The sequence below is a fragment of the Capsicum annuum genome, chromosome 5, assembly GCF_002878395.1.
Source record: "Capsicum annuum cultivar UCD-10X-F1 chromosome 5, UCD10Xv1.1, whole genome shotgun sequence".
Taxonomy (NCBI): domain Eukaryota; kingdom Viridiplantae; phylum Streptophyta; class Magnoliopsida; order Solanales; family Solanaceae; genus Capsicum; species Capsicum annuum.
Genome location: NC_061115.1, coordinates 164,347,089 through 164,361,022, shown reverse-complemented (window position 1 = coordinate 164,361,022; position 13,934 = coordinate 164,347,089).

Below are 13,934 nucleotides of genomic sequence, written 5' to 3'. Positions count from 1 at the left end.
GGTGAAACTCTCTATGTCCTTCATCTTCTTGGATATCTTTCTCAACACTACGAGCTACGCTCCTCAGTTAATGTCAGTATCTCAATGTCTTGCAGCTTTGTCTTATTTGTCACCAAATCCTTTAAGTACATAGCGTACGTAGGAATACCCTGCAAAATATCTAACAAAGAAAGATTAATGTGATGTTCTCTGAATGTGTCAAAGAACTTCAAACAATCATCCTCATTATCCTTTTTAAACCTTTGAGGTAATGGTGGTAGTGGTCTTTCAGGTGAACGCTCATCTTTCTCAGTTTTGGGTACTTAGATTTCTCCAAATTTTCAGCATCTCTAACTACAACCTACTTTTCCTTAACCTACTTTGGAACCAAATCTGCCTGAACATCTTTATTTTTCTTGGGAGCCCCATCAATGAGATCTCTACCACTCCTCAAGGTGATCTCCATAACTTGCTTTGGGTTCTCCGTGTCACTTGGCAGTCTACCTTGGGGTCTGGTATTTTGTGCCTGAGTTAGCTACCCCAACTACGTCTCTACCTTTTTTTGGGAAAACTGTTGAGTTTTTATCTAAGCAACCATTTGTTCTTGGTTGGCTAAGATCATTTTTAATGTTTGGCCTGTGTGTTATGTTGTTGCTAAAACTGTTGAGTCTGATTATTGCCCCATGAATAGTTGAGATTACTCTGCCACTTATGATAGTAGGCATTACCATAAGTTCCCTTTTGTGCATTGCCCATAAAATTTATAGATTCCTAATTTTCTCCACACAAGTTTGTAGAGTAACCATTGTTTCAACAAATCTCACACTAAGACAGAGTCTGCTGAACAACATTTACCTAAGCCTAATATTGATTTACACCTAATTTGCTAACTGGTTATCATTTGATTCTGAAGAGCTAGCAATTAGATGGCTAAGGCTGTGACACTATCAACTCCAATCATGTCCGCAGGCTTTTAGTTACACGTTTGGAGATGTCATCATTCCAGTTAGGATTACCTTGTGCAATTTTATTCAACAAGGAATATAACTCATCATAAGTTCTCTCCAATGCTTGACCACCTGCAGTTGAATCTAGCAAAATCTTTGTATTATGATCAAGATATTAAACAAATGTATAAGCCAATAATTATTTGGACTATTGGTGATGTGGACAGTCCTTAAGTAGAGATTTAAGCCTCTCCCACACATGATATAATTTCTCATCCAGCTTTTGCTTAAAATATAAAATTTTACTACATTGCATTGTTGTCTTGCCAAATGGTAAGAAATGAATAAGAAATTTCTTTGACAGGTCATTCCATGTAGTGATGGAACTTGCCAGCTTTGCGTTGAACCACTTCTTTGCTTCCCCAGAGAGTGAGAAAGAGAAGAGAGTGAGCCACACTTAGTTAATAGAGACTCCAATGAGAATGAACGTGTCACTGATCTCCAAGAAATTCTGCAAATGAACCTGTGTATCCTCATGTGACAAGATAGTAAATTGTCCACTATTGTGTAAAAGCTACACCATATTCTGCTTCAGCTCAATGTACCTTCAGGTTTCAGTCTGTGGATGGCAGAGGAAACATTAGTTGCGAGTGGAAATACCACTTTGCGTACTGTCCGGCGGGTTGGTGGATCTTCAGCCATAGGAGCAAGAATGATTTTATCTTGTTGAATTTGAGGTATCTAGTGGAGAAATATTATTTCTCTCCTCAACTGGTGTAAGCATCGCTCAGGTTTAAGATATGGGTCAATCAAATCCCTTTCCCTTTCCAGCTTACTTGTTTTTTAGACCTAAACCAGTAAATTCAGAAGCTAAGATCAAGTTGTTAGAACTTAAGAAATCAAATAGCAAAACTAAAACTAAGACAATTGTCAATTTACAAGTCCCTAACAATAGTGCCAAAAACTTGTTGCGTCCAAGTGCACACGCGAGTGTACGTGGTCACCTAAGTAGTAAAGTAACCCTATTGAAGCCAAGTATGGATCCCATAGAGACTTCTGCTTAACAACGATCTGATTCTAGTCTTACTATAAAAACTAAACAAGTGCAAAAGTAACCAATAACGTTTAGGAATTGAAAACTAAAAATAAAACGTAAATAATGCAGTAATGTAAAGTACTTGACCAACAATAGGGAGAAACACAGGGTTGAGGCACTACAAACAATCCAACTTAGATATATAATTTCATTGGTTTAGTTAATCTTGGTTGTTGATTCACGAGGTTGATAACATGATTATTGTCTTTTGAGCATCTAATCAACTATCTAACTTAGCCTCAAAACTACATCTTTGGGCGAAAATGCAAGAAATAAGCTAAACGTATTTGTATTTTTACTCGTATATGAGTCAAATAGGGTGAATTTGGTATATTCCTATCCTAAACACAAATCATAACTTCATTCCCTTGAATGATTAAGATCACATCCCATACATCCCTCATTTATTCTATCGTTCCTTTGTTCGAAGATCATGATAGAAATATGTGTTTTATCCTAAAGATCGCGAATCCATAGAATATTAAAAACAATTATATATGAACAATCAATAATGATAATAATATAAACCAACTTAATTACAAGCTTAAATACTCATGTTCTTGACCTCAACCCCGGATGAGAGGGTTTATCCACTAATGAAATTACAAAAAATCATAATCAAGGAATTCAATAATCCAAAAGAAAACTAAAGGAAAGGATTAAAAACCTTAAGTGAAACCTCATTAAGTGTATTCCAAGTCCCAAAGGTCATCCAAGTTCTGTACAATACAAGAGGAGTGTCCTATTTATCAGTGGAATCAAGAGCCCGTTTTTGAAATATGGGCGTGCCGCGCTAATACATTGGCGCGATAAGGCAGTGGCACACGATTATCAAGGAGACTTACTAAAAATTGCATTTTTGGTTTGTGTCCAAGGACGTAAGACACCCTTAATGTGGTGATCCAAGGGCGTGACATGCTCTTGTGGTTAATTTTTTCAGATTTCGTCCAAGATTGCTCCTTCTATTTGTCTTTGAGTTCCTCACTTCATGGTTGTTTTTTCTCTTCAAAATCAGCTTGTATATCATCCCATACTTGAGTTTAACCTATCACCAAGCTGCCTATATCATCAACCAACATGAATTAGAGCTTAAACACAATAGAATTTGACAATATAACCTAGCAGAACCATATAGCTCAAGCTAAGGACACAAGCTTTCTCGTCCAAACTCTAAGTGCACTTTGTAACTCCAACCTTGGTTTAAACACTCCTTAAACAATACAATAAATTTTTTAACACTTAAGTGCTCGCATATGTGAATATAAACTCATTATGCACACGAGAAATCCTCGAAACTAGGCTAATTAAGGCTAGATAACAACACTTAGGTGCATAAATCCACCTAAGATCAATAAACTAAGTGTGTTGATGTTTAAATTACTTTGTTAAAATTCTTTTCTTCACATCGCCTAGTAATGTCATTAATGAAGTCACTACTCGTCCCCCATCGCCTAGTAATGTCATTAATGAAGTCACTACTCGTCCCCCCTTTTAACTGTAGAAATATATACATGATCGTTTGAACCTTTTGGCTTCACGACAATAGTTGAATGTGATTTCTAGTAAAAAAAAATATATTATGTGCTTAATCAAAAGGAGTATTTCTCTTTGTTTTTTCTTTTTTCCTCTTCTCGTCATCTATGTTTTCATGATTCTTACGTAGTATATTTTATAGGTAAAAATTTGTCAAAATTGATCTTTTAAAATAGTTTGTTGCCCATAATCAAGATGTCTATACGATAGGTTTGTTACTGTCCATCATGACCAAGAGCTTGTGAAAGGTGATAAATCAAGAAATTTGCTTGTTTGGTAGTGAACTAGAAACTACATAAGATCGTATATGTTCTTAGGATCAAATACACTTTTCAGAAGGTAGAATCAATATGCGTGTTTAAACATCATGATTCGTTGTTTTTCTTGCTGAAATCATTATAGTTTAAGGAATCCATTAACTATTTATAGTATGATGGTATAATTGGACCTTTTGTTTCACTTCTCTAGCTAAAGTTTGATTTGGTTTAACACTTTGATTTTCCTCATTTTCATCCAAAGCAAAAATGAAATTTGTTCAATTCATACTTTTCCTTCATAAAAAAAATGTTCTACCCATGCCCTATATATTCATTGTGGTATCTACTATTTTAAGTTATAAATTTCTTGGCAATTAAGAAGAGATGTTATGATGAAGAGATGTTTGTTTAAAACTTTGTGATCTCCATCTTAGCTTCTTAAAAAACAAGAGTGAGTTTATCGTGAGCGCTAAACATGACTGCCTGCTTTAGCTAGGTAACTATTTGGAGTTTTAGAATCACTCTTTGTTCAAGCTTGTTTGAAATTGTGTTACTGGGATAATTTTCGTACATCTTTCGGCAAGGGTATTTAATCAAAAGCTGTAGTTATGTAAGAAAAAAACCCATGTTGTTCTTTCCCAAATTCTTAAAATGGGCCAAAATTGTTTTTTTTTGTAATAATGTGCATCCTTCTTTTTCTTTTTCGATAATTTAACAGATGACTGAAACTTGTTGAAACGAAGGCTTGTTGTTTAATTTTCTTACTTTTCAAGAAGTTTGTACATAACTAGAATCAAAGTTGTTAATTCATTCTTTCTTTTCTTCTCATGTTTATAAGCAATAAGTTATGTACATTGGGCTACTTCCTTTTGTTTGCTACTATGTATTCAAATGTTTGTCCTTCTCTAATTAAGTGTGTTTCATAAAAATAGTATACTAGAAATCATATAGTATTTAGTGATAGCCTAATTAACTGATGTAATGTAAATATCAAGGTTTGCTCCCTTTCAGACAAAAGCTAAACTTTTCATGGCATATGATCGTACATTGGTTGTTTAGGTAAGGGAAAAGGCATTATTTTCACCCCATACTATACAAGAAAAGTTGAAGTCACACCTAAACTATATAAGTAACCTATTACACACCTTAATTATATAAAAGTGATATTATTACCTCCCCGCGACCCCCATGCTAAGGCGCGTATGTTACACTTATTTTAGGCGTGTCCAGCTTATTAAATAACAAAAGTTGAAAAGTCGAATCCACACCTAAACTATAGAAGTGACCTATTACACATCTTAACTATAAAAAAGTGATACTTTTTACTCCCTAGACCTGATGCGGAAAATACATAATTATTTAAATAAAAAATGGTGCGTTTAAATTAAAAATTAATGCAAAAAAAATTAAAAAAATTAAAATACTCCTCCCCCAACCCCCATCATCCATCTCACCACCCCCACCCCCAAACAATCACCTTCATCATCATCCCCCACCCCCAAACCATCATATTCTTCATCACCCCCGCCCCCACCACGAAACTCTAACCCCACCCCCAAACCATCTTCTTCTTCATCACCCTGTCCCAACCAACACAATTTCTTCATCACCCCACCTCCAAATTCCAACCCCATCCCCAAATAACATAATTCATACTCCACCTTCATCGAATCAATGTCAATTTCACAATGAACAAAATCAAATTGTACTTGATGTTTAAACGGGCAAAAACCAAATTTTATAAAAAAAAAAAATATAAAATTTTGTAGCAAGGATGTTTTTCGATGAATTCTCATCGAAAAAGTTGGATTCATCGTCGACTTTCTCCTCTCTGTCTGTTAAGTATTAATCCATCCAAAATGGAGCTTGCTACCATATTAATTTTTTTAAAAAAAATTATAGCTGAAAAATAAATAAAAAAAGTATGAAAATATGTTGGTCATTACCATTTTAAACACAGAGGCCAACAGTCGAGTGGCCATTTTTTGAAACAACAATGGCCATTATAGCTAAGATTTTTTTTTTTTTAAAGAAAAGACGATGGGTTACGGATGAAGAACAATGTTAGAAGAAATTAATTGTTATGGTAGTTTTGTTGGTGGTATAAAGTTTATGGTGGTGAATATGGTGTAATGGAGGTTTTGGACGTTGACAACAATGGAGGTTTTAGACATTGAAGAAAAAGGGGAAAAAATAAATTAAAAAGAAAAGAGAAAAAATTATGAAAATAATAAATTTATTATTTTTTCGGATTATGCTGACGTAGCGCTGACGTGGCAGCGCGTGTAAAACACCACACCACATGCAAGTGGTGTAATGCCTGACAGGATGTAAAAAGTATCACTTTTTTATAGTTAAGGTGTGTAATAGGTCACTTATATAGTTTAGGTGTGGATTCGACTTTTCAATTATAGTTTGAGGTGGAAACGATGTCTTTTCTCTGTAGGTAATGAAATAAGTTTTAGCATTCTAGGATCCATATTCCTATGTGAGCTTTTGTTTTGGTTTGAATTCATTTTAGTTACTAGTTTTGTTGGGTTCGAAATTGAGAGGGCGTCATGCGAAAGCTATTAGTTGCAAACCATAAAGACAATAACTCAGATGACAAAGAAAAATATACTAAAAACATAATATTGTTTTGTGATTTGGCCAATTGGCCTACATATAAAACCTAATATTAAAAATAATATTAAAAAGCATAAATTAATGAGAGAAAATCTCCCCCTAAACGAAACTCTTAAAAGACTACATTGTGGATACTATTGTGTTATGGTATGAGAAGGGAGTCTTCTATTTATAGATGTCCAAAACCTTTCCTCCAAGAAAGAGGTTAGCCAAATATGGAAAAGAATTATATTTTTTCTTTTAGGAAAAGTAAAAGTAATTATGGTAACTTTTATTTTCCTTGAAAAAGTAAAACTTAAATATAGTAAGAAAATCAGGGCAAAAATCCTAACAAATCTCCTCTTTTTGGCTTGATTTTTTTCAAAATATTCTTGATCCTCCTTCTTCTTATGCATGATCTTCATTCTTCATATATATTCTCCATATATCACTGTTGTTTGGCATGTTTAAAAAAGGAGCATTTGGGGTTAAAAAATATATTAGCCCTTTTCGGGTTAAAAATATTGGAGCCCTTTTGCAGAGTTAAAAGTGAGCTTTATTTTCAAATATGTGACAACAGAATTGTTGAAAATATGATTTGACAATTATCTCTACATGTAGCTTTTGGACATATATCTTCATTATCATCAAATTTGTTGCAACTTTAATATTAAAATTATCCTCAATCGAACCATTTGAGCTTTGAACCATTGACTCTGATACCACTTGTTGGGTTCGAAATCGAGAGGGCGTCATGCGGAAGCTATTAGTTGCAAACCATAAAGACAATAACTCAGATGACAAAGAAAAATATACTAAAATTATAATATTATTACGTGATTTGGCCAATTGACCTACATATAAAACCTAATATTAAAAATAATATTAAAAAACATAAAACTAATGAGAGAGAAAATCTCCCTGTAAACGAAACTCTTAAAAGACTACATTGTGGATGCTATTGTGTTATGGTATGAGAAGGGGGTCTTCTATTTATAGATGTCTAAAACCTTTCCTCCAAAAAAGATGTTAGCCAAATATGAAAAATAATTATATTTTTTCTTTCAGGATAAGTAAAAGTAATTATGGTAACTTTTATTTTCCTTCTTAAAAAAAAGTAAAACTTAAATATAGTAAAAAAATCAGGACAAAAACCCTAACAATTTCATGTATTAATTTTTGTTAAGCACCAATTTACTTGCTAATTTTTTTTTTATTTACATGTACTTTCGGGAGCATATTTGGTGTCTCATGACTTGACTTCATCTCTGTTCAAATGAGAGAAGCGATGATAATAGATGTATTGGTTGTTTCCGTCTAGCATTCTAGGGTCTTTTTTTCTCTCTTCTAAGCTTTTATTTTTCTTTATATACACATTTAAGACGTTGTATACACATTTAAGACGTTGTCATTATCATTTGGAATTCATTTGTTGTTTGTGTGTATTTGAATTTGTGGAAGTCCTTAATAAACGGCAAACTTAATTATTCCCTTTTCGTCCTCTCTTAGATTTTAAACTTAGCTTAATTGCTAAACTTAGGTGCATAATTTATATCGTTAAAAGGTTAAAAAATTTATCGGTACAAACATATTTTTTAGAATAAATGTCTGAGTTGTTAAAGCCGTTAAAGCTTCTTTAATATGGAATAATTGCTTAGTTTCTCAATAGTTAGAAATATTCGAATAGTCAATATATGATTGCTTAGTTTCTCAATAGTTAGAAATATTCGAATAGTCAATATATGTATATATTGACTATTCGAATATTTCTAACTATTGAGAAACTAAGCAATTATTCCATATTAAAGAAGCTTTAAAGGCTTTAACAACTCAGACATTTATTCTAAAAAATATGTTTGTACCGATAAATATTTTAACCTTTTAATAATATAAAATATGTACCTAAGTTTATATATATATATATATATATATATTAATGCTGCTAGACTTGAAAATCGATATTAATTATTTTAGATATGATAAATTAATTTTTTTTTAATCAATTTTAAATAAAAATGACAGCTTTGCTTCTCCGATTTCGATTTGTAGGGTGGTGCGCGGATTTAATAGATCTAATAGATTTATTAGATTAATAGATCTAATAGATTTATTAGGTTTCTAGTGAATCTATTTTTATTTGTGCGTGGATATTTGTTAAATTTTGTTTCAATATCTTTTAATGATTTACTTTTTTCGTAAGATATATTCATTAATTATTTTATCCTGTAGTAATTGCAGAGTTACAAATTTCTGTATAATAAGTTATCCTATCTGTACTGTAATGTATATCTAATTCTATATTTTCAATGTTATTTATTATCTTGTGTTGTTCTTCTCGTAGTGTGTTTTTTAAATTATATAAATTATCACATGTACTTTTATCTAAATTTTCTAAGGTTTTTTCTATCCATATTAATTTTTCTTTTAGGTTTTCCATTATTTTTCTAATTCGGTTTCTATAATTAATTTCATTATTTAGATTTTCTTGATTTTCTCTAGTTTTTTTAATATATTCTAACATCTCTTAATCTGAATAATATCCTTCTGGGTAAATTTCTTCGTATAACTGTTCTAGCCAATTTATAGTTTCAATTTCGTAGTCTATTACTTTTTCTAATATTATTTTCTTAATATCTATAATTTTTATATCTTTAAGTATATATAAGATTAATACTTTAAGATAATCTAAATGATCTATCTTTTAAAATTGGTTTTATTATAATATTTTGTAGTTGTTTGTTTTAGCCTTAGTAGTTTTTACATATTTTTATTAAGAAATTCTATGTATTTTATATCTTTATCTTCCATGTATTTGTCTATATTTATTTTTATCTGTTTTTCTAGTAACTGTATGTTTCTTATATCTATTTCTAAAAATTCCATGTAACTTATCATCGTAAGTATTTGTAAGAGTAGTTAGGTAGATATGGTATATAATTTACTCTAGTCATGTAGTATTTACCAAAAGCTTTTTCTAATATGATTTTTCTTATATCTGCTACTTTTATATCTCTAAGTGCATACAAAATAAGTATTTTGAATTTATCTACCATCACATCAGATAAATAATCATTCATTTTCATAAAATTACTTTTTTCAAAATATTCCCTTCAACCATGTACATAACAAAATATGGTCATCTTAGCTTACTATATACTAGATTATTCTTAAATAATATGTTCTTCGGTCAAAATATGTTCAAGCGATGGTTTGAAACAAATAAAATTTGAAGTCTTTAGAGAATTAATTTTAGTTACCTTTCAAATGATCCATTTAGTGTAAGTTAACTTTCTGCTTAGTTTATATTAAAAGAAATTGATATAAAAAAAAAAAAAAACGAGCTGTTTTCAAAAAATAAGAGAAAAAGAACGCAACTCTATTTTTATAAGAATCTTAATACAACCAATAAGATGCTCTTCCTTTTTTAAGACCAAAACGTTTTATTGAAAAATCAACATTTTGACTTTTGAAAACCTTTTGTTAAAATAAAGATTTTTTTTTTTTCTTCTCTGGGGTGAAGTCTTCTTTCTTTTTTTTTTCTTTTTGGTATCCCACAGCTGGCAGCTGTGAGATTAATCCTCCATTCCTCTGTCAACGCACTAAGCAGTAGGAAACTGACCACAGAGTTTGCTCCATTCACCAGAGGCGGGAATCGAACCCCCGACTTCTTATTTAAGGGACATGACGCTGAACCAATGCCAACTCTAGTGGTTGGGTCAAGTCTTATTTCCAAGTAAGATACAATAAGATATTTAAACTTTTGCACTTACTACTAATTTATTTAAAAAATTCAAATATGTTATGATATTATTTCACTGTACTTATACGCAAGTTACTTTCTGCATAGATATTACGTTTCAAATAATATTATTTTCAAATAATTTATTTTAGTCCATTTTGGGTTTGTTTTGGTTTTCAAAGAAAAAATTGATTTGATTAATATCAAATGTTTAAAAGAAATTTGCACTTGCACAATCGTCCCCCATTTATGTTAGACAAAATTCATCAAAAAGTAGTTTTCAAAGTCAAATGGTCAAATGGCTGTTTTTCATAGATTTATATTGTAAGTATTATATATCTATTTGTCTAAGTCGTTGTTTGTGTATAAAAGATTGTCAATTTAGTGATATATATTATATATATATCTATATATATATATATATATATTAAGATACTTATAATTAACTTTTCAATCATATAAATGCTATATTTTTTTCAAAAATCTCTTTACCAACCTTATAAGTTTGGCAGGTTAACTATAGTTAACGGACTCTTTACAGTGGTTAATTCCTTTTCTTTAGGATAATTAGAATCCGTATTTGAAATCACTTACGGCTAAGTTGATCATAAAATAATTTTTTTCTTTAGTCTTTATCAATTAGTTTATAATAGATGTTCTAATTCATCGTAGAATTAATTAGAGCCATCAATATGGGTCAGGCCCATTGGGCAGGCCTGACCCGACCTGTAATTTGATAGCGTTGGGCTTTAATTTTTGCAGCCCATTTAAGAACAAAGATTTTTAGCCCGGCCTGTATAAGCCCATGGCTCGTGGGGCTTAAACAATGTGGGTTGAGCTAGCCTGTGGGCTAACCCGTAAGTCAAATACATGCAACTATTTAGATTGCTTGTTAGTATTTTTATTTGGTTCAAAGGATATCATGTCAAAAGTTATTTAATTTTGCTATTAGGAGTATTTTTTTGGGGTGTTGGAGACTTGATTAACAAGCATTAACATTATGTAATATTGTCTGATAATATTTATGTTTATTAATATTCTAAATTTAAATTATAAAATATTATTTTTTAAAAATGGGCCAGCCCACAGAGTACTGATGTGGGCTTTATATTTTTTGACCTATCATTTTGACGAGTCAGCCCGACCTAACTCGTCAAACTCAAAGTCCGTATGGGCTATTTCGAATGGGCTGAACCGACTCGTATTAACAGCTCTAAAATTAATTAGATGACGACTTCCTTCATTTAATTAGAGATTTCCAATGTTGTTCCTTCATGTGTGTCAAAATAAGGTATAACAACTACCACATTACTCAAAAGGACATTTATCTACTAAAATTTTCAGCTCTAACGGCTCATAAATGATGACACAAAATCAATAATTTTTAATTTATTCCATGAGAATAGACAATGAACATATAACCAAGTTTAGGCAGACAATAGTGTACTTAAGATTCAATATCACGGGGGGGCAGAGCTACAAAAATAATCATGTTTTCTTATTTTTCCTCCAAGTAATTGTTATCCACAAAAGTTTATATTTACAATGTTCTACTTATTGGTCCTTCGAATCTTGTTTTATTATTCCTCCTCTTTTTGTTAGATTTTTTGTCCTGATTTTTTTATTAAAATTAAATTTTATTTTTTAATAAAAATTAAAACTAGCCATAATTATTTTTATTTTTCCTAAAAAGAAAAATATAAAACTTTTTTATTTTTGGCTAACCACTTTCTTGGAAGAAAAGTTTTGGACATCTTTAACTAGAAGACCCCTCCTCTCATATAATAACACAGTGGCATCCACAATATAGTCATTAAAGAGTTTTGTTTAGGGAGAGATCACTACAAAAAAAACTGTGTTTAGCGACGAAATTTACTGATAGACCAAATTTCGTCACTCTTTAGCGACGGATTAGCAACGGAACATTCAATTTGGTCCCAGACATTGCAGTCCAATTTTTTGATATGTTCTTAGCAACAAATAAGTGACGGAATTTGATTTTCGTCACTAAATAATAGCGGAAATTGGCGCCCAAATTTAGTGACAGATTAGCAACGAATTTTTTGATCGCTATGTTAATTATTTCGTAGTAACAAACTTTCATCTGTGCCCTTTATTTTAAAAAAAAAAATAAAAATTGTTTAGCGACCGACTATGACGTCGTAAAATATTAATTATAGTTTTCTAATTAATTATTTTTACTATAGAAAAGGGGGCCTCTAGGGTTTTATTCATTTCCACCCGCCCCCATCTCTTCCTCTCTAAAATGCGATACTTTCCCCTCTATACTGATGTGCCTCTCCATTTCTAGATCAAAATTCTTCACTACTCTTGCTTTACTTGTCTTCCTTCTTACTGAATCAGCTTTCGATCTTTAAGTTCTTGGATACGTGCTTCCAATTTGACCTCTATTCAACTGATTAATTCCATTTGCATGTAATTTCTAAACTGATCTGCAAAGAAAGATTCTTGATCCGCGACTACTTTCTTTTGGCTTTGATGGAACCAGCTATTTGAGGTATTTTCCTCTTTCTGTTCTTTGTAAGTGTTGTTATGATGTGTGACACTACTACCCCGTCTTGGCCTTTATTTGTCATTTAATTCGTCCAGTGAGGTGGTTTAGGAAGAAGGGCATCCATCAATAATGTAGAAAGTTTGACTTCTCGTAAAGAATCAACAGCTTTGGTTTATTGATTCGTCCTGCTGGTTTTTAATCCCCCGCTACATGTTGAAATATTTCTATAATGGGTTGTGTTATTTTAAGCTTACTTCAACAAAATCTTGTCAATTTGTATGTTCTGTAACGTAGAGCTATCTTCTGAGGCATTTAACTTTGCCCAGTCCTATGGTAGAAATCTATCTTTGGTAATTGGAATATGCTTTAGCACTTTTGAGTATTTATTCGTCCAGGAAGGGAAAGATTAGCTTCTTCACATTGTAAGTCTAAAAGCATGCCGGAGGATTGTTTGGATACTGATACAAAAGCATCATAATAATTCCTTTGGACTATGGCTAGTGAAGCAATGTAAACTTTTGTCTTATGTGATCGGTTTATTAGTTGAATGGCGAAGTTAGAAGTTGAAACTGGATTGTTTTGAAATATACCTTTGTCCTCTATATATCGGGTATCAATGTGTATGGTTTGAATCATATGTATCAATTTTGTAATTAAAGTTAAACAAATGGTTTTCTTCTTAGGGTAGTTCTCTAGCAACCAATGCCTCCAAAGCGACGCATTAACTTCTTCTCTAATTATAAGAGGAGTTTTTTGAATCCTTAAGTTAGTCTTGCAATTGTATGAAAATTTAGAGGTACTTCACAAAACACATAATAGAATTATCCAACTGTACAGAAGATAAAAAGTTATTCCATGTTATTTAGCCATCATATGTACATCATATATTATTTATCCAACTGTAATGAAGAAAAAAAAGTTATTTCATAATACTTCTACATTCCACGGAAGCTCTAAAATATATAAGGGAAATATTTTTAACCAATAAACCGATAATCGATTCTTTACAAATGTTTTGTATATACATCAATGTTGCTTGGATTCTGCAAAAATGTTAACGGGGTGTGTCATATATTCAAATACTTATTTGATACACTTATCTTTCAGGTGTCTTTTTACTGGAATTAGTGTAGTGCAGTTGTAGATTGGTGGTAAAATAAGTGGAGTATTGTATTCAATCAGGTGTGTTTTAAAACTTTCTTTCGACTTTTTAATTTTTCTTGGTAAGCTTGTTGGCTTCTCGATTATGTTTGTAACTTAAAAT